Raw genomic sequence first — 27,219 nt, 5'->3', positions numbered from 1 at the left:
GACACAACAGAACTACTGCGAATTCCGACCCCTATATCAAAATCTCGCCTACCAACCAGAAATTGCCAAAATATCAGCTTCGTCAATTGAAGCCTAAATCTACTCCGAACTTCCAAAACTCATTCCGATCGCGCTCCTAAATCACAAATCACCTCTCGAAGCTAACTGAACCATCGAAACTCACATCCGAGCCCTCTTACACATACAACATCTGGTTGACTTTTCCAACTTAAACTTCCTTAAAAGAGACTAAGTGTCTCAAACCTTAACAAAATCATTCCGGATTCGATCCAACCAATTCGATACCACAAAACACGGATAACAAAGCAATAAGAAGCAGAAATGGGAAAAACGGAGCGGTAACTCATGAGACGACTGGCCGGGTTGTCACAAACATACTTCTAACATGTTTATCTTATATATCATATATATATCACATAAAATAATTCATGCCAGAAAATTATTATTAGTTAATACCTCATAAATTAATAAAATAACTTCATAATTTAATATCATATTATAGATTACCATCGTATCTTATACGAAATTTCAAATTCAAGTTACGAACTATCTCATTAGTTTAACTTATATGAATACATATTTCATTCACAATGAAATAATGTCAATCCATGCACTCAAACAATTTGTCTATTGCACAAAACACATGTATTATGGTTTGAACTTTTCAAATATAACCTTAAAATATTTCGTAAATAAATTTTAAACACGAGAAACCAAGGCTCTGATACCACTGTTGGATTGCATAGAGGTGTTCACAACACGCAACAGAAGACAATAACAATCCTCGGGAGAACTTTTCATGTTTAAAATTTATTTATATATCAAAGATTAGATCTAAGACATACTTGATGAAGGGAATCTTGTTTCAAAATTTCTTCGATAGTGCGAAGATCCTATGCGTATCCACATCGAGACCAATCCTTGCTATCAACTCTTTGATCAATGAAACTCGTGAACAAATTGAACGAAATTATGTACTGAAAATTTTCTAAAAAATTTCGGCAAGGAAGAACAAAGAAAACTATTTTCTTGTCAAGAACGTATTTCTCTCAGAATTTCATACGGTGCATTCAACTTGTGATTTTTCACTCTAACTACTTCTAATTGTTCACAAGTATGTGTGTATATATATAAAATGAAAACATTTTTCTAATGGGTAAGTCCAAGATGGAGGCTTCAAAAATTGTGGCTACTTTTTGTCTTTCAGAGTTCATTCAAATTGAACTTCTCAGAAGCCTCCTTTTTGGAAAAAGAATCCAATCTTATACTAATTAGTCCAATTGTGGTAGCTGCACGTTTGTTAATCCAAAATTGACTATCACATCCCTTTGAAACCATTCAAAATTGGATTATATGAATAAACGAATATTATATATAACCTTTATATAGATCAATATCAATTTATTATATATACCACCTATATATATCACATATATATATTTCAACCAAGAGATATAATTTAATTTTCTATTCCAAATAAAATATTTTAATTTGTTCACAATATTAATTATATCCTCTGTGCTAGCAAAGAATATAATAATATTTCATTTGGACTAATAACTAAATTTATTTGACTAATTAAATTCTTTAATTTAATTATCAAATAATAAAGTAATTAATCCTTTAGCAAAGATCAAAACACTCGTTAGTGTGCGACCCCATAGGTTCAATACTAAGCCGGTAGTAAATTGATCACATCTGTGAGCACGTGATTTTTGCTTCACGAGAACTACTCCAAAAGAAATCGAAAAATAAAACAAATTGCCTTTGGGTACAATTTTGAGAATTTTGCGTGACCTTTTGGATAATTATTTTTTGTCTGTGAATGTTTATTTTGTTTTAATTAATTAATTGAAAAATACCAAAATACATGTTGCATGCATATTTAGAGTTTAATTGTGCATTTTTGAGTTAATTAAACCATGTCCTATTTTAAAGAATGAAAATCACAAAAATATGAATTTTGGTAGCTTTGTCATTTTTATTATTTAATTGTGTGATTTTATTTTTGTTTGATCTTGTGTGTTAATTATTGTTAAGGGTTAATTAATATATTTTTAAAATAAGTTTGGTTTTACAATTTAATTTAGGAATTTTGGGTTTTAGGAATTAAAAGAAAAAGAAAATGAAAAAAAAAGAAAAGAGTGAAGAATTGGACCAAATCGGAACTGGGCCAATTTAAATTGGGCCCAAAACACATCAAACGATCCAATCCAATGAGCCTGGTCTCTCAGACAGTCCAAACGACGCCGTTTCGGCGCCTCAAATCTAAGCCGTTGATTTGTTTCCATTAGACGGTTCAGTTCAACCCAACATTATTTGAAACGACGCCGTTTTAGGCAAGTTGATCCGAGCCATCCGTTCCAAATGATCTAACGGTCCCAGCCTTCCCCTCATAACCCGGTCCATTTCAACCCGGGTCGACCAAGGCTCGATGCATGACCAAACGTCACCGTTTCCTTTAAGTGAATTGTTCCAGACCGTTGATCGTGCTTGATCCAACGACCAAGATTAAACCACCCCCTCCCTATATAACCTTAATCTCTACCCAGCCCCCCAAACCAGACCCCCCTGTTCATCGTCTCTCTCAGAGACGGAGCCTCACCATAGCCGCTACCAAATTCCTTCGCCGTAAACCCGGTGGCAACAACGCCGATGACCATGAAACTAACACCCCTAGAGCACCTAACCACCCTCTCCACGAATCCCTTACCCGTTTTGCTCGAATCAGCATGTAGCTTCTTGAATCTTCAATCGAAGATTCGAACAAAACTTGAAACCCACCCCAACCAGTCCCGAACTCACACCAAGGCACCCCCTGACCACCCTCGTTACGGATCTGCTAACCGTTTGCCTCGAATCAGCCTGTAGTTTCTCGAATCTTCAATCGAAGATTCGAGCAAAACCTAAATCTACCCCAACCAGTCCCAAACTCATACCAGACATCTCCCTGACCTCCCTCATCACCAAACCAACGTTGGTTTGGTGAGAATCAGACCAGAACCATTCGAACCCCAAATCAAACCACAAGAACCCTAGAAAACCAAAGGCTGGAGTTTGTCCGAATTAAAGGAATTTGGGTGTCCAATGGACCTTAGTCGAAGTGTTCTCAGTTGAGAACACTCGATTAAGGTCCGTTCAACCTCAAAAAGTTCAAATCAAGGGTTCGACCTGGGTTCGTCTAGTTTCTGTTTTGTTAAGGTACCTTTTTCTCCTTTCTTGTTCTATTTTGTTACGGTTAATTGTATTTAGTTAGTTATAATCCAGTCTTGTTCATTGTTCCTTCTTCTTCTCCAATCAGACCTTTTATTTGGTCCAATTTTATCATTGCTTCTGTTTGTTGTTGATTGTTATATGTTATAATTTGTGTAATCGATTGAATAAGTGTCGTCGATTAGTCTGGTATGCTTGAATGTTAGATTACCATGATAATAGTCTGATTTTTGGTTCATTCCAGCAGGTTTACCCTCCTGTTTATTTCTGTTCTAATTTTGTGTTGAAATAAGCCTGTTGGTATCATTTGTTTCAAATTGTTCCAACTTCCCTTTCTCATTGTTATTCACCATGTTTTTTCATATAAATCAGTTTGTTTTCATTCAGTATGTTGACAGTGTTCATTTGTTCTTGTTTAGGTTTAATCTAGAAGTGTGTTAGTTTAATCACTGAATCTTTATTTTGATGATATTTGGTCTGAATTGAGTTTCAAGCTTAAATTGTGATTTGGGTTTGATGAATCTTAATGTTGTTCTGATATGAATCTGATCTTGAATGTTGATATGAATCTGACCATGATGAACTGATTCCTAAGTGTTGTAAATTGGGAGTTAGTCTCATATGATTTGATTAGTCAATTGTTAGGATTTCTCACTTAAGTTGGTTATAGCTGCTATAGTTTGGTTAATTGATTAGGAGGATCAGATATAGCTGATGGGGTAGAATGGTAATTTTAGTAATATTAGGGACTTTAGGAGGGTGTTTTGGGATTGAAAGGTTTGAAATTGGTTTAAGTTTAAATAAAGAAAAGACAAGGGTAGTGGGGAACAAATGAATTAAAAGGAGGGAAAACATACTCTAATGGGGTTTGAGATGATGGGCAGAAATTAATAATAGTTGGTTTGCTTTTGAGAGTTGGGGGGGGGGGTCTGTTTTGGTGATAAATAGGGTCATTCAAGACAGAAAAGGGGCTGGTTTTTGGGAGGAAAAATCAGTTCTCTTTCAACCTTTCTTTTGAGTTTGATCTGGCTTTTCTTTTGGGCAGACCTTAGGAAGAAAACATTATGGAAATCTTAAGGGTGTTGAACATTCTGAAAACTAGAAGAGAGTTTTAAGAGTTAGTCTAGTTCAACTAGTGCTATCCCATGGAAACTGAAAAAAGCTTCAGCTTTAACTGTGGAGTTGTACTCTCGAGTTTTTCTTGATTGCTGAATTCTAGGGGATGTTTTCTGCTTGTGTTTTGATTGATATTTGGTTGCTATCAAGCTGTTTTGGGGTCAGTTACTGGGAGTTTGTGTTGCTGGGAATTTTTTAACTGGTTTTCCTGAGTTGCTGCTGGATATCTGTTACTGTTGCTGTTGTGCTGTGCTATCTGTTGTGCTGATCACTCCTTCTTGTTCTCCATTGTATTCCATTTCCAGGTACATATTTCGAGCCTATGTCGATGTAGCTCCATCTGTTGGAAGCATGAAATGAAACTGAAGTCGAATATCTGTCATAGTTCTATTTTGATAATTTTGTTACGTTAGGTAGTTCTCTGTATAGTGATTGAGTGCCTATTGTAATAAAATAGGGCTATTTTAAATGGTGAATCTAGGACTGTTAGCTTAAGGATTGTTAAACTAATTAGAGAAGTGTGTTGAATCCGGAGTTAGCGGTTTATTTTGGTCTAGCTATTGTTATCAATGTAGCGCAATTTGGATCTGTATGAGGAATAGTTTTGCAATTGGACATTGAATTAATAATCAACACACGCTAAGGGGATAATCAGTTCTAATAGTCTTCAGTAATCTATTTCTAAATTCATGATTCCTTTAAGTATTGAGTGTTGGTTTAATATCGTTAATTTTAGTTAGTAATTACTGTTTGCTCGAATCCAATCATGCCTCCCGTTGGATTCCCCTTTATAGTAATAATTAGGAACTCACTAATAGATAAGCAAGTAAGGTAATCTTCATAATCATCGAGTCATGTTGAATAATTTGTAACATCTCAGTGTATGTGTATTTAACTCGAGTTAAAACTTGGTCTGATTTGACAATTAAAGGCTTAACAGTCCACTAAGCGGACAATTTGGGCTTCAATTTCCTTCTCAAACAGCCCAGACTTCATACGCGTAGCAACTTGTCAAGGCAGGTTGGCCATTTCATTCTTGGACAGACCCTGAGGCCCCAAAACCGTTGAGAGTTTGACTTAGTTGGAAGTCATAAGTTCAAAACTAATAGCTCTTGAATAATGCTAATTGATTAGGATTTTCTTTATTCTTAGAGACAAATAAATAGAAAAATCATAGTCGCTTTAGGATATCCTTGAATAAAAATGAGATGAGCCTCGCCGAATAGAAAATACAAAATTGCGGGGCCCTCAATAAATATTTGTTTTAAAATACTTAGATTTAGGGACGAGTCGTTTAGCGAATTTCACTGCCTTCCCCAAAAGATAATAACGCGCAAGTCACTTCCGGTGTGCTTTAAATAATTTACTCTCTTAAACTCGGGTGCACATTTATGTGACCCAAATCCAAATCTCAACGAAGTCGAAATGTGTCACTAATCACGGGCACATTGATTGTGACGTGTTTCGAGACGCATTTCCACGACGTTGCAAATTCCTTTTAGAAAAATATGAATGAGACGAGCCTCGACAAACAAATACACAAGCTGCGGGGCCCTCTATATGTGTTGGTAAAATTACTTAGACTTCGGGATGGGCTATTTAGCAAAATTTTACGGCCCTACCCAAAATAATAATACGCTAGTCGCTTTAGGCGCGCCTTTAATAATTTACTTTCCTTAAACTCGGGTGCACATTTATATTACCCAAATCTAAATCTCAACAGAGTTGAAATGTGTCGATAACCATGGATGCATTGATGTGACGTGGTTCGAGGCGTATTTTCACGATGTTGCAATTCTCGTTAAAAATAATAATAATAATAAAAGCGGTAAACAGTTATAATTTGCACATAGGTTCAACATGTATTAAAATCAGATAAATAAGCCGAATATGACAGTTGAGCGACCGTGCTAGAACTACGGAACTCGGGAATGCCTAACACCTTCTCCCGGGTTAACAGAATTCCTTATCCGGATTTCTGGTTCGCGGACTGTAATACAGAGTCAATTTTTTCCTCGATTCGGGATTCAACCGGTGACTTGGGACACCATAAATCTCCTAAGTGGCGACTCTGAATCTTTAAATAAAATTCTGTTTCAATTGTCCTTTAATTGGAAAAACTCCCTTTACGCCCCTTTGCGGGGTGCATGTAAAAAGGAGGTGTGACAGCTCTGGCGACTCTGCTGGGGAAGTAACCCAGAATATCTAGTTCAGGGTTCAAGAATTTGAGCTTGGAATAATTGTTATAATTGGCTTTGTTTATTATCTGATTTTTACATGTTTGGGCCTAATGTGCTAAATGCCGCTTTTACCGCTTTGATATTGTATGAACTGTATATAAACTGTGTTGAAACCCTTCTCTTCTTACCTCCGGGGATGTGCTTGCTGGTTGAGACTCCCTATTCTGTTAGTGTCATACCCTGAAATAAGAAATAGGCCGGACAAGTTACAAAGCCGGACGATCTCGCGGGTCCCCAGTATGTAGCCCCCTCCTCGACTCGAGTTGTTCGCTCGGGTACACAGTCTAGAACAAATACCCAGGTTACGAACCTAGAATAACTCAGCTTCATGCTGGATCCCTAGTAGGAACGTTTGTTTGCATCATGTGCATTTGACTTTGGAGGCTCAACACAGGGGTTGGGTCTGTCTAGGACAGGTGTACCAAAACGACAAAAGACCATCCTGATGCATCCAACTTGCTACCTGTGCATTTGTTTGCTTCGGACTTGCATGCTGACCGGCTTTTGAATACTTTGAGGAAAGAGAGATAGAGGTAGTTAATCGCCTGTTTTGAAAAAATCAATGTCCAAATAGCGTCGAAACTCTGTCGAATTTTGAGAAAATGAAAAAAGGGTGTTGTTTATGAAAAATGGTTTTATTTGCCATTGAAAAGAGTCTTGTTTTCAAAAGAAGTTTGTTTTATCTACCCGAACTACGCCGGTTTGATTCTCATAGGGTGCATGATACGTAGGCAACCCTCATCGGGTCCAACCTCCCCTTTTACAAAAATAGCCAAAAATATCAAAATTTTAATTTTCGTCATAAATAAGTCGGGTGACGCCGTTTTTGTCAAAATAGCCGAATGTTCCCGAAAGGGACGCCGAAAGGCTGACTTTGCATAAACGGCCACTTTTAGTCATTTTTGGATTTTTGACCAGTTGACTCACCCAGCTTTAAAATCTTCGTTCCCGAAGTGTTGAAAAACCGTGTGCGGAACCGGATCTTCCTTTTAATCTATGAAAAATTAAAAAACAATATAGCCAACTGGTTGGGTCAAATAAATTTTATTTCTTAATCACGTTAATAAATGTGCAGGATGAGCACGATGCAAAATGAACCTTTTTCAATAATGACTAAAATCCCTTTCAAGTTGCGGCTATGGTGGGATGATTTAGGTGGTGAAGGGCAAGTTGAGGTCAAGAAATATCTAAAAGGTCTTACGGGTTTATTGGAAATCCAGCCTCGGGGGATATCATAAGAGCTTTGGTCACCTGCTGGGACCCGGCACACAATGTCTTCCACTTCTCCGATTTTGAACTCACCCCGACTTTGGAGGAAATAGCCGGGTACATCGGAAATGCTGAAGTTCTGTTGAGGCAAAAATACCTGGTTGCTCCAGGGGCTGTCACTGTGCATCGGTTTTTAGATTCGTTAAAGATACCTAGGACGGTCCATAACCCAGATTTAGCCGCTGGTTTTTGTAATCCACGCTTCATATACGACAGATACGGTCATGTCGGAGGATTCAACAACCCGGGTAACAAGTTATGCAGCAAAAGTAACCGTCAGAAGTGGGACGAGCATAGACGAGTGGCTTTTATGATAGACTTTTTGGGCCTTTTGATATTTCCAAGAAAAGACGAAAACATTGATCTGAAAATAGCCGGGGTCGTCAGTACCTTGCTCACTCAAGATAAAAGCACTCTTGCGCCTATGATAGTATCTGATATCTTTTGAGCTCTCACAGCCTGCAAAGCCAGAGGGAACTTTTTCGAGGGGTGTAACTTGTTGCTACAAATATGGATGACTGAGCATCTCTGCCATCGTTCCCAGCTCTTGAGTTATGGTTCCTTGAAGAAAACTTGCATAGAAGAGTTCTACACAAGAACCAAGGGGATCAGTCTACCAGAGGGAGTTACAGAGTGGACATCATTCTTTCGAGCCCTCACCGCCAGCCAAATACAATGGACACTAGGATGGTTGCCCGTTGACGAGGTCATTCATATGCCGGTATCTAGGACCCACTTTCTATTAATGGGGCTCAGGAGCATTCAGCCTTACGCGCCATATCGGGTTTTGAGACAAATCGGGAGATGCCAAACAGTGCCATAGGAGGAAGATCTTAGTGCTCAAGTAATTGAGATTAGCCCGGACGGATAGTTCCCTGAAGCAAGAGTCCGTCAGATCTGGAGTGAATGCCAATATTTGAAAGCAGATACTTGCATGCATGATCAGGCCAAAGGCGAAGTGGCGCTAGGATACCGTGCTTGGTACTTGAGAGAACTTGAGCACGAAAGGCCGGCTAAAAGACCCCATCTCCAGGAATTCGTCAAGGCGTTGCAAGAACATGGAGATTGGTTGGCTAAAGAGCACGAGTACAGGGTTACAATCGGCAAGTTGGAGAAGCAAGTTATAGATTTGAAATTTGAGAAAGATTTGCATGTCGCTGTAGATGAGGGAGAAAAGAGAAAACTAGCTCACGAAAACGAGGTCCTCAAAGCTCAAATCCAGGAAATGAAAATAGCTACCAGAAACCCAAAGAGAAGCCGGGCTAATGAAAGGATCATAAACGGTCTGAAGAAGAAAGTCCTCGAGTATCAAGAAGACCTGGAAAAATCTAAAGCTGGTCTAGCAAGAATCCAGGTGAAACGGATAAAGAAGGTAGAAGAGCGAGCACGGTCTATGCAAAAAATGAAGAGGGACCACGAAAGGAACATCACTATATTGAGAGAAACAACATCCACTCTCAAAGAGCGGATCTTCAGACAAGCCCGAGATGCCAGAGCAGATAGGAAGCGCTACTATGATCTAATGGCCCGAATGGAGAAACAGATGAATGAGTTTCAGGATCAACTCCTTTACAATGCTCAAATGTTGGGGGACGCGGAATCAACAAATAGAGCGATTGCTTATGGAAAGGGACAGAATCAAGGGAAGAATCGATGATATCGGGCACTACATCACCATAAAGTGCCTAGCTTGTGAGGATATGTCCCGTACCACCTTTTTTGCTTCAATAATGATTTATGTCCACCAGATCATGGAAGATTTGAAAGATCTGTAAAGGGTCCTTGCACCAAAGCCCGCGGCGAGGCCGAACGACGCCCCGCGGGCGCCAAAATTCAAAACTCTGAAACATTCATAGTTTGAGTCTGATTTTCCTTGTCTTCAGAGTCTGTTATCCGCCGGAGATTGTATTTTCCTTTGTTGGCATAAAGTCTGTAGTCTGTATCAAGTATGTCAATTTCCTTTCAAAATGTTCTGCCTTGTAATAAAACGTTTTGCTAGTAAGCGTTGAAAAATCCAAAAATGGTGTCTTTATTTTCCGCACTTGTGGCAGAACTACGCACGGTACGGTCTGATTCATATGGGGACATGATACGTAGGCAATCCACATAAGATTCGACCACCACTAAAAAGAAAAAGAGAAAAGGCAAAGTGAATAAAAAAAAGGAAAAGAAAGAAATAAAAAGAGAGATAAAGAAAGTTTCAGAAACACTTACACAAACAAAGTAAGCCGGAATGACGCATGCGGTCGAAGCAAAGACATGTTAGAAATGGTTAAACTGCCTAGGAACATTGCATCCCCCAACGTGAAATTGCAATATGTGTTAAACTCTAACACTAACAAGTTTGTTGTTTATCCAGATATTTCGAACCAGTTAGTTTGTTAGAACGTTTTGACAGATTACCATTACCAAATAAGATCCAAAGGGCCCGTACTAAAAAGCATGACTAGTTCAGACAAAAGTGTCGAGGATGAAAGGACAGAGAATCAAATGCTGAAGGAGGAAATGGATAAGATGAGACGGGAGATGAAAGAAATGTCGTTGGCCTTAGCTAGGGTACAAAAAACGCCTAGCCCTCCCGTTACTCCCACTCTCCCACCAGGACACACACCGGAATACCCTCCCCCAGGCCCTTCGACAAGCTTCCCCAGTCACCAATACTATCAGGGAAGAAATGCCTATGATCCCCAAGCTTCACAACCCAATCAAAACCCTCATCTACCAAATATTCCTGTTTTCGTGGCACCCCCACCAGCCACGCTGCAAAGATCATCCAGCAAGCCGTTGTTTCAGGCTCACGATAACCAATATTACCCCACTGAACCAACCTTCAAAGCACCCGAGCCTCATACTTATAATACTCACTTCGAGATACCGGTAGAGACTGAAAAGCCAGCTAAGAGCCCAGAGCAAGACGAAGTGCTTCGAAAGTTTAAAAGCCTGGAGCAGTCCTTCAGGAATATCCATGGGTTAGGCAACCAAGTCAGTGTGGCCTACAAAGATTTGTGCCCATTCCCCGACATTTAATTGCCGGCAGGGTTCAAGATGCCAAAGTTTGATCTATACGAGGGGTACGGTGATCCAATGGCACATTTGCGTGGTTTTTGCAGCAAGATGAGAGGAGCAGGTGGTAAAGATGAGCTGCTAATAGCTTACTTTGGTCAAAGTCTAAGTGGGTCTGCACTGGAATGGTACATAAGACAAGGTCCGAGCAGGTGGTACACCTGGGACGATCTAGCACAAGCATTCACAGGTCACTTCCAGTATAACCTTGAGATCGTCCCTGACCGTCTCACATTGCTGAAATTTGAGAAGAAGTCGGGAGAGAGGTTTAGAGAATTTGGATTCCAGTGGAGAGAACAGGCAGCAAAAGTTGATCCTTCGATGAGAGAGGGGGAAATAGTGGACTACTTTCTACAGACTCTAGAGCCAACTTACTTTGGTCACTTGGTGACGTCAGTTGGCAAGTCTTTCAACGAAGTAGTAAAAATGGGCGGTATAATTGAAGAAGGACTTAAGTCCAACAAAATCCTGAGCTATTTGGCGATTAAAGCAACCACTCAGGCTATCCAGAGCGGCACGAGAGGTGCGCTCGGAAAGAAGAAAAGGGAAGATGTCACAACAGTCGAGGCAAGTACTTGGTCCAGATCCAGAGGTCCCCCCTCACTACCAACCTAGACCCCATCACTCAAATTACCCACACATTCCATACGACCCTCCACAACCCTACTACTCACTACAAGAGCCACCTTTCTCTGTCCATCACACCCAAACTTACACCCAGCCTCCGGCTCGCCCGCAATGGCGCGCGTTGGCTCCCCAGAATACATATCCACCTCCACAAAACACATATCCACCACCAAGGGCCTACAGGAATCCTTCGGGACCAGGTTTCCGTGGGAATCAGACTTTCAGGAATGAAAGGGTGTAGAGGCAGAGAATATTCACTCCGCTGGGAGAAACCTATACTACTTTGTTCCACAAATTGAGGCAGTTAGGCCTATTGAGTCCTGTGGAGCCCAAATTGCCAAACCCCCTTCCCAAAAATCTAGACCACTCGGTAAGCTGTGAATATTGTTCGGGGGCTCCCAGGCATGATACTGAGAAGTGTTGGAAGTTGAAGACTGTCGTACAAGATCTTATTGACACAAATAGGATCGAGGTCCAGGAGCCAGAGACACCTAACATCAATCAGAACCCGTTGCCGACACACCATGAATCCCACATGATCGAACTAGTGCACGAAGGAAGGAAGCTCAAGAAGCCCTCAATAGTAATGATGATCCGTGCCAGTCCGAAAGAAAAGTTGATAAGTGGAAAAGCGGTAGTATAGTCGGAAAGGGTAGAAGGCAAGCCAGTGGTGGTGATGGGGAAGAGTTTGTCTAATGTTGCCAAGAATCCAGAGCCGGTCAAAGTAATGGTGCAAGGGGTATCAAGAAAGCCAGTAGCCGTGAAGGGGGCATACATAGGACCAGTTGTTATCAGGCCAGTAATGCAGTTGCCGATAATCAGCGAGAAAGTTGTGCCATGGAGCTACAGTCAGGTAATGGTAATGCATAAGGGGAAGGAAGTTGTGTAGGAAATATGTGAGGCACAGGTGTTAACTCGTTCGGGAAGGTGTTTTGCTCCCGTAGAGTTAAGAAGGGCCAATCCAGTAGCGATAAAGAATCCAGTTACCGAGGAAGAGGCGGAGGAATTTTTAAAGAAAATGAAGGCGCAAGATTACTCCATTGTGGAGTAGTTGAGGAAGACCCCGACACAGATCTCATTGTTATCGTTATTGATCCATTCAGACGAGCACCGCCGGGTATTAACGAAAATTCTGAACAAAGCCCATGTTCCGGATAAGATCTCTGTGAACCATCTGGAGAAAATAGCAAACAAGATTTTCGAGGTCAACATGGTCACTTTTTCAGACGATGAGTTGCCCGTGGAGGGTACAGAACATAATAGAGCCCTTTATTTGACCGTGAAGTGCGAAGACTCGGTAGTCACTCGAGTACTGATTGATAATGGGTCCAGTGCCAATATCTGTCCTTTGACCACATTGAACAAACTGAAGGTCGATGGTGACAGGATTCACAAGAACATCATCTATGTTCGAGGGTTTGATGGTGGTGGTACAGACACAGTAGGTGACATCATACTTGAATTAACAATTGGTCCAGTCGAGTTCACCATGGAGTTTCAAGTGTTAGACGTGGCAGTGTCATATAATCTTCTATTAGGGTGACCCTAGATCCACGCCGCCAAAGCAGTGCCTTCTACATTACATCAGATGGTCAAATTCGAGTGGGATAGGCAAGAGATCGTAGTACATGGGGAAGACAATGCAAGCGCCGTAAGTGATGCCATCGTACCCTTCATAGAGACTGATGATGATAAGGGACCCTGGGTTTACTAGGTTTTCGATACGATTTTAGTGGACAAAGTTCCCGAAGGTGAAAGCATCCCACTTCCCAAAATAGCAGCTGCAACTGTCACGGTAGCCTCAGAGATATTGAAGAACGGGTTTGTGCAAGGCAAAGGTTTAGGGGCTGATCTTCAGGGTATTGTTCAGCCGGTTTCTTTACCCAAAAATCTGGATACCTTTAGGTTGGGGTTCAAGCCTACAGCGGCGGATGTGAGACGAGCCCGCATGAAGAAAAGAGTCTGGGTTCTTCCCAAGCCAATCTCGCGCCTATCCAGATCATTTGTTAGAGCAGGTATCAGAAAGTTGTCGATCCCGAAAGTTCTCGGACCACTGATTGGGCCAGATGGAGATTTGAATGAGGGCTTTGAAAGGCTGTTCGCCGATGTCAACATGATAGAAGCTGGAGAAGGGTCCAGTAGGTTAGATGTACAGTTTGTGGGGCCTAGGGCAAATATCAACAATTGGATGGCTACTCACCTTCCTACCCGGAGGGAGTCTTGATAATGGGCTCTGATTTTTCTTTCTTGTTTTTTTGGATTATTCCAGGGTTGTAATCCAGTTTTGTTTTATATTCGGCAAAGTGTGAAACTCTGTTATCCCGTATTGTAATAAAGTGAAAGCTTTTTTCTTCTTATTTGGTTCTAATTTTGTTTTCTTCTTTTCTCTTTCTGAACAGTTCTCTTTATATTGGTTCTAATGACATGGCATGCACAACGGATCTTCAACCCAGTCTAAAAAATCAATCTGATTCCAAACTAATTGTACAAGAGGCCGATTATGATGATGAATCGGAATACGATGAGGACGAAGCCTTCGAAGAGATAAACAGAGAGCTAAGCCAGTTTGAAGAGAAATCCAAGCCCAACTTAAATGACACAGAAGCCATCAATTTAGGGGATGCAGATGATATCAGGGAAACTAAAATAAGCATCCACATTGCACCGAATATCAGGGAAGAACTAATCAAAGCACTTATTGAGTTCAAAGACGTTTTTGCATGGTCGTATGATGACATGCCGGGGTTAAGCACGGATTTAGTGGTTCACAAATTGCCCATTAACCCGGCATGCCCTCCCGTCAAGCAGAAATTGAGGAAGTTCAAAACAGACATGAGTGTGAAGATTAAAGAGGAAGTAACCAAGCAGCTGCAAGCAAAGGTTATTCGGGTCACTCGATATCCTGATTGGTTGGCTAATGTGGTGCCAGTGCCGAAGAAAGATGGGAAGATCAGAGTGTGTGTCGATTACCGCAATTTGAATAGGGCAAGCCCCAAGGACAACTTTCCATTACCCAACATCCATATCTTGATCGATAATTGTGTCGGACGTGAGATCGGGTCTTTTGTAGATTGCTATGCTGGGTATCATCAGATTCTGATGCATGAAGAAGATGCGGAAAAGATTTCATTCATTACGCTGTGGGGGACTTATTACTACCAGGTAATGCCTTTTGGCTTGAAGAACGCTGGGGCAACGTACATGAGAGCAATGACTACGGTGTTTCATGACATAATACATAAAGAGATTGAGGTGTACGTAGATAATGTGATCATAAAATCTAAGCGTCAGGAAGACCACGTGGCAGACCTAAGGAAGTTTTTCCAAAGACTTCGAAGGTACGACATTAAGATCAACCCGGCCAAATGTGCATTTGGTGTTCCATCTGGAAAGCTGTTGGATTCATCGTCAGTCGGCGAGGCATTGAGTTGGACCCGTCAAAAATCAAATCCATCTAGGAATTGCCACCGCCGAAGAACAAAACAGAAGTAATGAGTTTGTTGGGAAGGTTGAATTATATCAGCAAGTTAATTTCTCAACTCACAGCAACTTGTGAACCCATTTTTCGGCTACTGAAGAAAGATGCTGCGGTAGAATGGACGACAGAATGTCAGGAAGCATTTGACCAAATCAAAGGATATTTATCAAATCCACCTGTGTTGGTTCCACTTGAGCCGGGAAGACCGTTAATTATTTATTTAACGGTCCTGGAGAATTCGTTTGGCTGCGTACTAGGGCAACACGACATTATAGGAAGGAAGGAGCAAGCCATCTATTATCTCAGCAAGAAGTTTACAGGCTATGAGGTTAAGTATACTCAACTCGAGAAGACATGTTGCGCCCTAACTTGGGTGGCCCAGAAATTAAAGCATTATCTGTCATCATATACTACTTATCTCATTTCACGCTTGGATCCACTGAAGTATATTTTCTAGAAGCCTATGCCCACAGGGAGATTGGCGAAATGGCAAATATTGCTCACGGAGTTCGACATCGTCTATGTGACGAGGACGGCCATGAAAGCCCAAGCATTGGCCGATCACTTGGCTGAGAATCCTGTTGATGAAGAATACGAGCCATTGAGGACGTATTTTCCTGATGAAGAAGTGATGCATATAGATGAGTTGGAAATGACCAAGGAACCAGGATGGAAGCTTTTTTTGATGGAGCCGCAAATGCGAAGGGAGTTGGAATAGGAGCGGTACTTATTTCTGAAACAGGACATCATTATCCTGTTACGGCTCAGCTGCGTTTCTATTGTACCAACAACATGGCTGAGTATGAGGCATGCATTTTGGGTCTACGGCTAGCTGCAGACATGGATGTCCAGGACGTCTTGGTCTTGGGAGACTCGGACCTCCTGGTGCATCAGATTCAGGGTGAATGGGAAACAAGGGATTTGAAGCTCATACCATATCGACAATGTTTGCACGATCTGAGCAAGCGATTTCGATCAGTGGAGTTCAGACACATCCCAAGAGTTCATAATGAGATTGCCGATGCTTTGGCCACCTTAGCATCAATGTTGCACCACCCAGACAAAATTCATGTTGACCCGTTGCATATTCAGGTTCGTGATCAGCATGCTTATTGCAACATGATAGAGGAAGAAATGGATGGCGAGCCATGGTTTTATGATGTCAAGGAATACCTCAGGATGGGGATATACTCGGAGCAGGCCACCGGAGATCAAAAGAGAGCCATTCGGCGATTGGCAAATGGATTTTTCCTCAGTGGAAGAGTGTTGTACAAAAGAATGCCAGATTTGGGATTGCTGAGATGTATAGATGCTAGTCAAGCCACGACAGTTATGACAGAGGTACATGTTGTAGTTTGTAGGCCATATATGAACAAATATGTATTGGCGAAGAAGATTCTTCGAGCAGGGTACTATTGGCTCACTATGGAGCGTAATTGTATCAGTTTCGTGTGGAAATGCCATCAGTGTCAGATACACGGAGATCTGATTCATTCTCCGCCGACAGAATTGCATACAATGTCAGCACCATGGCCATTTGTTGCCTGGGGCATGGATGTCATTGGACCTATTGAGCCGGCAGCTACCAACAGTCATAGGTTCATTCTGGTGACCATCAATTATTTCACTAAGTGGGTTGAAGCTAAAACTTTCAAGTCGGTAACCAAGAAGGCAGTGGTAGATTTTGTTCATTCCCATATCATCTGTAGATTTGGGATCCCAAAAGTGATCATCATGGACAATGGTGCTAATCTTAACAGCGGTTTGATGAAAGAGGTATGTCAACAGTTCAAGATTACACACCGCAATTCCACCCCATATCGTCCCAAGGCGCATGGGCAGTTGAGGCAGCCAACAAAAACATAAAGAAGATACTTCGGAAGATGGTAGAAGGTTCGAGGCAATGGCATGAAAAATTACCATTTGCATTGTTGGGTTATCACACTACTGTCCGTACTTCAGTAGGTGCAACTCCTTATTTGTTGGTATACGGAACTGAAGCAGTGATACCGGCGGAAGTTGAAATTCCATCCCTTCGAGTTGTCACTGAGGCTGAGATTGATGATGACGAGTGGGTCAAAACCCGTTTGGAGCAGTTGAACCTGATTGATGAAATAAGATTGGCAGCTGTGTGTCATGACCAGTTATATCAAAAGCGAATGGCGAGAGCATACAACAAAAAGGTGCGTCCCCGGAAGTTTGAAGTGGGCTAGCAAGTGCTGAAACGCATCCTCCCACATCAGGCTAAGGCAAAGGGCAAGTTCGCCCCGAATTGACAAGGGCCATTCATTGTAACCATAGTGTTGTCCAATGGCGCTTTATGTTTAACAGATATCGAAGGGAAATCCGTCGACATGGCTATCAATTCTGACGCAGTTAAGAGATATTATGTATAATTTCTTTTAATTGTAATTGTTGTTTGTTTGCATTTGTCATGGTATCGGAGAATGAAATGACGGAGGCAATTTGTTCTTCCATCCAAACACTTCAACCTCTATTTCCCCTTTTGAGCCTTATTTATTCTTTCATACCCCTCTTTTGGAATCAGTAATGAAAATGAAAGAAAAAGAGAAGAGAAAAATAATGATAATAAACACAAAAGAAAAGTCACAAGAAAAACAAAGGAATTGGGAACTACGTTTGACCTGATTCCTCAAGAAGGATACGTAGGCGCCTCACGGCTCGGTCATAGTGTAACAAAAATAAAAAATCCCCCAAGCAAGAAACTGGGGCAGAAGTTGTGTTTGTAATTTTGGGAAGGAAGTTTGATTCCAAGAGTTGTAATATTTTACCCATCAAAATTATTTTGAACCTTTTGATACCCTTTTTTCTTTTATCCATACACAAAAACCCATATTGATGCCCAAAAAAGACCTCCCGATCAGTCTCCGAGAAGTGCCAAGTCATGCAAATGGAAGTCGGGAATAACACTTTGATCCCCAGCAGAGAAGAGGATCATAAGCTGGAGATGAATTGATAGCCGAAAGAATCCCCAGCAGAGAGAGTCATATCGGTACACTCCAATCCCCAACTGAAAAAATAAAATAAAATAAGAGAGTCTTATCGGTGAAAACCTCCACAGGCACCATAAGGCGACGGAAGTTGAGAGAAATAAAATGAGAGAGTCTTATCGGTGAAAACCTTCACAAGCACTATAAGTCAACGGGAGTTTAGAGAAATGATAGAGTCTTATTCGTGAAAACCCCTCGAAGCGCACTATGAGGCGACAAGACAAGATTGGCGGAAAGGATCTGCATTTGGCAAAGAGTTGAGTGCCTGTTTATCCCCAGCAAGATGAGGTCGTCCGAAAGATTGATTGATACAAATAGACTGGGTTGATTAATCCGGAATGCACGACATGATCGTTGGGATCGGTTATATCATTCAGATAAGTTCTTTTCTTTCCTTTTCCCCAACATTTGTTCAGAAAGACTTCTTCTTTTTCTATCTTTTGAATGTTTAAAGACTTTACCTCCCCAGCAGTTTGTTTTTGAAAAGGATTTTCAGAGCTTATTACCAGTTGCCAAGATTGTGCAAAAACACAATGTGGATAGGACGGGCCAAAGATAATGCAATGGAACGAGAAAGACGTTCGTTGCAAGACCAAATGATGGATTGGTCTAGAATTTCGGGGAGAGTATGGAGAAAAGTGGGAAGCAACAATTGGCGAATAAAGAATCGTCAAGAAACAAGAGCATCCTTGGCAGATTATCGACCAAGTTCCAAGAGGGTCGGACAACAAGAAGCGGGGAAAGAAGAGGGGGAAAACCATCCCCAGCAGGGATATGATCGCCAACAGGAATATCATCCCCAACAAGCTTTGGTGATGTAATGGAACACAAAGCGGGGAAAGGAGAAAAGAGAAAACCATCCCCAGCAGGAATGACACGACCATTCGCCACGTTTTAAACTAACAAAATTTTCTTTGATTTGAAGCATGGATAGGAAATGTTATAGATGATGAAAAGACGTCATGATACAAGAAAGATTGTCAAACGAGGACAAAAATTTTTCTTTCATTTTAAAATTTTCTGGAAGTCCAGTACCCATTTGGGGAAGAAGCAGGATAACACAAGTTTGGGGAAAATGGTATCCCCAGCAGTTTTCGGAAGAAGGCCAAACAAGTTTCAAAGGAAGCAATTTCGGAAGGAAGATAACATAAGTCCTAAGGGAAGTAGCTTTCGGAGGAAGGAAAGCGCCAGCTTTAAGGGAAGTAGTCTTTGAAGGAGGAAATTAACATATTTTGAATACCGGTGTTATCCCCAGCAGTTTTCAGAGGAATGAAACACCAGTTTTAAGGGAAACAGTTCTGAAAGAAGATGATTCAAGTTAAAGGAGTCAGGAGCCCGTCTGTAGAACGGAGGTTGTCATATTTTAAGTTGAAGGAGTCAGGAGCCCGCCTGAAGAACGGAGGTGTTAAAATTTTAAGGTTCGTTAAAGTCAGGAGCCTGCTTGGAGAATGGAAGTGTTATATTTTTGAGTTGTGGTCGAAGTCAGGAGCCCGCCTAAAAAATGGAGGTGTTATAATTTTAAGAAGTCGTTAAAGTTATGAGCCCGCCTGAAGAACGGTGGTGTTACATTTTAAGAAGTTGTTGAAGTCAGGAGCCCGCCTGTTAGAACGGAGGTTGTTATATTTGAAGTTGATGAAGTCAGGAGCCCGCCTGTAGAACGGAGGTTGTTATATTTGAAGTCAGGATCCCGCCTATAGAACAGAGGTTGTTATATTTGAAGTCGATAAAGTCAGGAGCCCGCCTGGAGAATGGAGGTATTATCCTTTAAGTTGTAGGTATTATCTTTAAATTGTTTATCGAAGTCAGGAACCCGCCTGGAGAATGGAGGTGCTATATTTTTAAGAAGTAGTTGAAGTCAGGAGCTCGCCTGGAGAATGGAGGTATTATCTTTTAAGTCGTAGTTGAAGTCAGGAGCCCGCCTGGATAATGGAGGTATTATCTTTAAATTGTTTATCGAAGTCAGGAACCCGCCTGGAGAATGGAGGTGCTATATTTTTAAGAAATAGTTGAAGTCAGGAGCCCGCCTGGAGAATGGAGGTATTACGTTTTGAGTCGTAGTTGAAGTCAGGAGCCCGCCTGGAGAATGAAGGTATTATCTTTAAATTGTTTATCGAAGTCAGGAGCCCGCTTGGAGAATAGAGGTGTTATATCTTTAAGTTGAAGTTGAAGTCAGGAACCCGCCTGGAAAATAGAGGTTGTTATATTCTCAAGTTGTAGTCGAAGTCAGGAGCCCGCCTGGAGAATGGAGGTATTATCTTTAAATTGTTTATCGAAGTCAGGAGCCCCCCTGGATAATAGAGGTGTTATATCTTTAAGTTGAAGTTGAAGTCAGGAACCCGCCTTGAAAATAGAGGTTGTTATATTCTCAAGTTATAGTCGAAGTCAGGAGCCCGCCTGGATAATGGAGGTATTATCTTTAAATTGTTTATTGAAGTCAGGAGCCCGCTTGTAGAATGGAGGTTGTTATATTCTCAAGTTGTGGTTGAAGTCAGGAGCCCTCCTGTTAGAACGAAGGTTGTTATATTCTCAAGTTGTAGTCGAAGTCAGGAGCCCGCCTGGAGAATGGATGTATTATCTTTAAACTGTTTATTGAAGTCAGGAGCCCGACTGGAGAATGAAAGTTGTTATATTTTCAAGTTGTGGTTGAAGTTAGGAGCCCGCTTATTAGAACGGAGGTTGTTATATTCTCAAGTTGTAGTCGAAGTCAGGAGCCCGTCTGTAGAACGAAGGTTATTTTAATTTTAAGTCGAAGAAGTCAGGAGCCCGCCTGTAGAACGGAGGTTGTTAAATTTTAAGTTGATGAAGTCAGGAGCCCGCTTGTAGAATGGGGGTTGTTAAATTTTGAAGTTGTTGCAGTCGGGAGCCCGCCCATAGAACGGAGGTGTTACTTTTAGGTTGTTGCATTCAGGAGCCCGCCAGTAGAACAGAGGAATAAATTTCAAGTTTGAAGTCAGGAGCCCGGCTGTAGAACAAAGGACTACACTCAATTTCAAGTTAGAAGTCAGTAAAGCGGAGGGTTACAACAAAATATCTCCAGCATAAATTCCGCTGCAGAAATCAGGAGGAAGACTACAAGAGCAAGTTGAAGATAGATAAGATGTTGTAATCCCCAGTTTAGTCTAGCTTCTTGTTTTCTTTTAGCACGGTGTAATAAGGAGGTCGGAAAGCAGTAGTAACAGCATGCAGCAGCAGTTAGTCCCAGCTACCAAAACTTTCCGAACTACATTGACCTGATTCCCTTTTAGCCGGGGATATGTAGGAAACCTTTGAAGCAGGGGTTCGGTCAAATCTTTCAAAAAATGCTTCACACGGCGTAGTCCAACGGGCAAAAATCGCTCGTATCCGCTCACTTTATCTTTGCACGAAAACTCTTTGTGTTTTCGAACAAAGAGGGGCAGCTGTGAGCACGTGATTTTTGCTTCACGAGAACTACTCCAAAAGAAATCGAAAAATAAAACAAATTGCCTTTGGGTACAATTTTAGAATTTTGCGTGACATTTTAGATAATTATTTTTTGTCTGTGAATGTTTATCTTGTTTTAATTAATTACAACATACCAAAATACATGTTGCATGCATATTTAGGATTTAATTGTGCATTTTTGAGTTGATTAAACCATATCCTATTTTAAAGAAAGAAAATCACAAAAATATGAATTTTGGTAGCTTTGTCATTTTTATTGTTTAATTGTGTGATTTTATTTTTGTTTGATCTTGTGTGTTAATTATTGTTAAGGGTTAATTAATATATTTTTAAAATAAGTTTGGTTTTACAATTTAATTTAGGAATTTTGGGTTTTAGGAATTAAAAGAAAATGAAAAAAAAAGAAAAGAGTGAAGAATTGGACCAAATCGGAACTGGGCCAATTTAAATTGGGCCCAAAACACATCAAACGATCCAATCCAATGAGCCTGGTCTCTCAGACAGTCCAAACGACGCCGTTTCGGCGCCTCAAATCTAAGCCGTTGATTTGTTTCCATTGGACAGTTCAGTTCAACCCAGCATTATTTGAAACGACGCCGTTTTAGGCAAGTTGATCAGAGCCGTCCGTTCCCAATGATCTAATGGTCCCAGCCTTCCCCCATAACCCGGTCCATTTCAACCCGGGTCGACCAAGGCTCGATGCATGACCAAACGTCACCGTTTCCTTTAAGTGAATTGATCCAGGCCATTGATCGTGCTTGATCCAACGACCAAGATTAAACCACCCCTCCCTATATAACCTTAATCTCTACCCAGCCCCCCCAAACCATACCCCCTTGTTCATCGTCTCTCTCAGAGACGGAGCCTCCCTCAAACCCTAGCCGCCACCAAATTCCTTCGCCGTAAACCCGGCGACAATAACGCTGATGACCATGAAACTAACACCCCTAGAGCACCTAACCACCCTCTCCACGAATCCCTTACCCATTTTGCTCGAATCAGCCTGTAGCTTCTCGAATCTTCAATCGAAGATTCGATCAAAACTTGAAACCCACCCCAACCAGTCCCGAACTCACACCAAGGCACCCCCTGACCACCCTCGTTACGGATCGGCTAACCGTTTGCCTCGAATCAGCCTGTAGTTTCTCGAATCTTCAATCGAAGATTCGAGCAGAACATAAATCTACCCCAACCAGTCTCAAACTCATACCGGACATCTCCCTGACCTCCCTCGTCACAACGTTGGTTTGGTGAGAATCAGACCAGAACCGTTCGAACCCCAAATCAAACCCCAAGAACCCTAGAAAACCAATGGCTGGAGTTTGTCCGAATTAAAGGAATTTGGGTGTCCAGTGGACCTTAGTCGAAGTGTTCTCAGTTGAGAACACTCGATTAAGGTCCATTCGACCTCAAAAAGTTCGAATCAAGCGTTCGACCTGGGTTCGTCTAGTTTCTGTTTTGTTAAGGTACCTTTTTCTCCTTTCTTGTTCTATTTTGTTACGGTTAATTGTGTTTAGTTAGTTATAATCCAGTCTTGTTCATTGTTCCGTCTTCTTCTCCAATCAGACCTTTTATTTGGTCCAATTTTATCATTGCTTCTGTTTGTTGTCGACTGCTATATGTTATAATTTGTGTAATCGATTGAATAAGTGTCGTTGATTAGTCTGGTATACTTGAATGTTAGATTAGCATGATAATAGTTTGATTTTTGGTTCATTCCAGCAGGTTTACCCTCCTGTTTATTTTCTGTTCTAATTTTGTATTGAAATAAGCCTGTTGGTATCATTTGTTTCAAATTGTTCCAATTTCCCTTTCTCATTGTTATTCACCATGTTTTTTATATAAGTCAGTTTGTTTTCATTCAGTATGTTGACAGTGTTCATTTGTTCTTGTTTAGGTTTAATCTAGAAGTGTGTTAGTTTAATAACTGAATCTTTATTTTGATGATATTTGGTCTGAATTGAGTTTCAAGCTTAAATTGTGATTTGAGTTTGATGAATCTTAATGTTGTTCTGATATGAATCTGACCATGATGAACTGATTCCTAAGTGTTGTCAATTGGGAGTTAGTCTCATATGATTTGATTAGTCAATTGTTAGGATTTCTCACTTAAGATTGGTTATAGCTGTTATAGTTTGGTTAATTGATTAGGAGGATCGGGTATAGCTGATGGGGTAAAATAGTAATTTCAGTAATTTCAGGGACTTTAGGAGGGTATTTTGGGATTGAAAGGTTTGAAATTGGTTTAAGTTGAATGTTTTGACAGTAGGGTACTAAAGTACCATTAAACTAATGAATTGTTTAAATGCTAATGGGGAACAAAACATAATGGTGGGGGGAAGGTTTAAAGGAAATGGATTAAGAAATAAGTGCCCATACCTATTTGAATTTAAATAAAGAAAAGACAAGGGTAGTGGGGAACAAATAAATTAAAAGGAGGGAAAACATACTCTAGTGGGGTTTGAGATGATGGGCATAAATTAATAATAGTTGGGGTGCTTTTGAGGGTTGGGGGGGGGGGTCTGTTTTGGTAATAAATAGGGTCATTCAAGACAGAAAAGGGGCTGGTTTTTGGGAGGAAAAATCAGTTCTCTTTCAACTTTTCTTTTGAGTTTGGTCTGGCTTTTCTTTTGGGCAGACCTTAGGAAGAAAACATTATGGAAATCTTAAGGGTTTTGAACATTCTGAAAACTAGAAGAGAGTTTTAAGAGTTAGTCTAGTTCAACTAGTGCTATCCCATGGAAACTGAAAAGAGCTTCAGCTTTAACTTTGGAGTTGTACTCTCGAGTTTTTCTTGATTGCTGAATTCTAGGGGTGTTTTCTGCTTGTGTTTTGATTGATATTTGGTTGCTATCAAGCTGTTTTGGGGTCAGTTACTCGGAGTTTGTGTTGCTGTTGGTATTGCTGGGAATTTTTTAATTGGTTTTCCTGAGTTGCTGCTGGATATCTGTTACTGTTGCTGTTGTGTCGTGCTATCTGTTGTGCTGATCACTCCTTCTTCTTCTCCATTGTATTCCATTTCCAGGTACATATTTCGAGCCTATGTCGATGTAGCTCCATCTGTTGGAAGCATGAAATGAAAGTGAAGTCGAATATCTGTCGTAGTTCTAGTTTGATAATTTTGTTACGTTAGGTAGTTCTCTGTATAGTGATCTATTGTAGTAAAATAGGGCTATTTTAAATGGTGACTCTAGGACTGTTAGCTTAAGGATTGTTAAACTAATTAGAGAAATGTGTTGAATCCGGAGTTAGCGGTTTATTTTGGTCTAGCTATTGTTATCAATGTAGCGCAATTTGGATCTGTATGAGGAATAGTTTTGCAATTGGACATTGAATTAATAATCAACCGACGCTTGGGCGATAAGCAGTTCTAATAGTCTTCAGTAATCCATTTCTAAATTCATGATTCCTTTAAGTATTGAGTGTTGGTTTAATATCGTTAATTTTAGTTAGTAATTACTGTTTGCTCGAATCCAATCATGCCTCCCGTCGGATTCCCCTTTATGGTAATACTTAGGAACTCACTAATAGATAAGCAAGTAAGGTAATCTTCATAATCATCGAGTCATGTTGAATAATTTGTAACATCTCAGTGTATGTGTATTTAACTCGAGTTAAAACTTGGTCTGATTTAACAATTAAAGGCTTAACAGTCCACTAAGCGGACAGTTTGGGCTTCAATTTCCTTCTCAGACAGCCCAGACTACATACGCGTAGCAACTTGTCAAGGCAGGTTGGCCATTTTGTTCTTGGGCAGACCCTGAGGCCCCAAAACCGTTGAGAGTTTGATTTAGTTGGAAGTCATAAGTTCAAAACTAATAGCTCTTGAATAATGCTAATTGATTAGGATTTTCTTTTTTCTTAGAGACAAATAAATAGAAAAATCATAGTCGCTTTAGGATATCCTTGAATAAAAATGAGATGAGCCTCGCCGAATAGAAAATACAAATTTGCGGGGCCCTCAATAATATTTGTTTTAAAATACTTAGATTTAGGGACGGGTCGTTTAGCGAATTTCACTGCCTTCCCCAAAAGATAATAACGCGCAAGTCACTTCCGGCGCGCTTTAAATAATTTACTCTCTTAAACTCGGGTGCACATTTATGTGACCCAAATCCAAATCTCAACAAAGTCGAAATGTGTCGCTAATCATGGGTACATTGATTGTGACATGTTTCGAGATGCATTTCCACGACGTTGCAAATTCCTTTTAAAAAAATATGAATGAGACGAGTCTCGACAAACAAATACACAAGCTGTGGGACCCTCTATACGTGTTGGTAAAATTACTTAGACTTCGGGATGAGTCGTTTAGCAAAATTTCACGGCCCTACCCAAAATAATGATACGCTAATCGCTTTAGGCGCACCTTTAATAATTTACTTTCCTTAAACTCGGGTGCACATTTATGTGACCCAAATCTAAATCTCAACAGAGTTGAAATATGTCGATAACCATGGGTGCATTGATGTGACGTGGTTCGAGGTGTATTTTCACGACGTTGCAATTCTCGTTAAAAATAATAATAATAAAAGCGGTAAACAGTTAAAATTTGCACATAGGTTCAACATGTATTAAAATCAGATAAATAAGCCGAATATGACAGTTGAGCGACCGTGCTAGAACCACGGAATTCGGGAATGCCTAACACCTTCTCCCGGGTTAACAGAATTCCTTATCCGGATTTCTGGTTCGCGGACTGTAATACAGAGACATTTTTTTCCTCGATTCGGGATTCAACCGGTGACTTGGGACACCATAAATCTCCTAAGTGGCGGCTCTGAATCTTTAAATAAAATTCTGTTTCGATTGTCCTTTAATTGGAAAAACTCCCTTTTACGCCCCTTTGTGGGGTGCATGTAAAAAGGAGGTGTGACAACATCAATATACTAATCAAGGGTGACATCTAGCAAAACTCCTTAACGACCGGATAGCATGATGTATACAATTTACTCTCAAGAACATGTAGAAGAATAATATATTAATTCCTTCTGTCCTTATAGCTCTGGGCCACCCTAGGATATGGTTCAACTGTCAAATCCTAATAAACGACAAACTATGTGTTCCTGTCAAATATAATCGACCATTGAATGACCTAAGAAACTCTTTTCTTCTTTCATGCAATCGCCCTGGCCAAGGTCTTGATTTGGTCGGTTATAATTCATGATAACATGGAGCTTAAACTTATTACCAAGAGTTGACAGATTCCATTTTGATCAATCACTAATTCTTTAAGTATTTAATCATACCTAATATCTTTTCAACTATCGTCGTAGGGCCATAGGCGTCTAGCATCAAAGTACAATAAATAACTTGTCAATTACTATGATGATATCAGGTCAAAGGAAGCTCTTGCATTACATTCTTCCAGAGAATATCTCATTGACAGTTTATGGTAATTCTAACCATTAGGAATTATCCAATGAGTCGGTTCAATGATCATATTTCTATATGCATCATCTATCTATGTGATTTAGTTACTGAGATCAATTAATCTTTATCCCATAAAAACGATCACATAGATATTGATCCAACCAGATTATTAATGTCCAAATTAATAATCCTATGATCAAGAACAAAATTTAGATTAAACTATAAGAAACTTCAGTCTCATTATCATGATCTCAATCACAATGACAAGTCTCAAATTTAATCAAGGACCTTATCAAATTAATCAAGCAATTAATAATAATAATAAAATAATATTAAATGTCATATATATTTTATATAAAATAACATTCATAAAAAATATGTTCAA

Source organism: Nicotiana tabacum, chromosome 8 (genome assembly GCF_000715075.1).
Source record: "Nicotiana tabacum cultivar K326 chromosome 8, ASM71507v2, whole genome shotgun sequence".
Classification (NCBI taxonomy): Eukaryota; Viridiplantae; Streptophyta; class Magnoliopsida; order Solanales; family Solanaceae; genus Nicotiana; species Nicotiana tabacum.
This window is presented reverse-complemented; position numbering follows the sequence as displayed.